Source organism: Tupaia chinensis, unplaced genomic scaffold (genome assembly GCF_000334495.1).
Source record: "Tupaia chinensis unplaced genomic scaffold, TupChi_1.0 Scaffold139513_1, whole genome shotgun sequence".
NCBI lineage: Eukaryota > Metazoa > Chordata > Mammalia > Scandentia > Tupaiidae > Tupaia > Tupaia belangeri.
The window spans coordinates 266341-266774 of record NW_006199398.1 but is presented as its reverse complement, the minus strand read 5'-3'; the positions used below and the strand labels follow the sequence as shown (position 1 = coordinate 266774).

Genomic DNA, 434 nt, shown 5'->3' with positions numbered 1-434 from the left:
GGTAAAGGAAGGGGGGGGGTTGGGCGGGGGCGCGCGGGGAGCCAGCAGGGTCTGCACACGCGAGGGGAGGCACTTCAGGCCGGAAAAGGGGGGACGCGCGCTCTGCCCCTCGCACACATGCACACATGCACACATGTACATGCGCGCACACACACATGTGCGCACACACGCACGCCTCCTGTTTAGCCTCTGGCTTCTCACCTCGCAGCTTGGAAGCCCTTCTCAGCGTCTAACCCTGACCCCTCCTGCTGCTGCGTCAGCCCGGGCTGCAGCTGCGCGCCCTCTCCCCGCCGTCTGCGGTCGCCTGGCTGGGGCCGGCTCTCTGCAGGCCCCACGCCTTCGCTGCCCGGTCCGGACCCGACTCCGATCATCCGGAAGGCCACGGTGCGGCGGGGAGCAAACGGAGGCGCCTGAAAAGCAATCGAGTGGCCTGT

The 434-nt window shown here is 68.4% G+C and overlaps 1 protein-coding gene across 1 annotated transcript in view; it reads right to left on the bottom strand.

Moving 5' to 3' along the window:
* ZNF496 (zinc finger protein 496) overlaps nucleotides 1-428 on the bottom strand; it is a 23247-nt gene extending 22819 nt beyond the window's left edge. Inside the window, exon 1 of the mRNA XM_006162033.1 lies at nucleotides 202-428. The gene's annotated coding sequence lies outside the window, so the exon portion shown is untranslated. The remainder of the gene's footprint in view (nucleotides 1-201) is intronic.
* Between the last annotated feature and the right edge of the window lie 6 nt (nucleotides 429-434).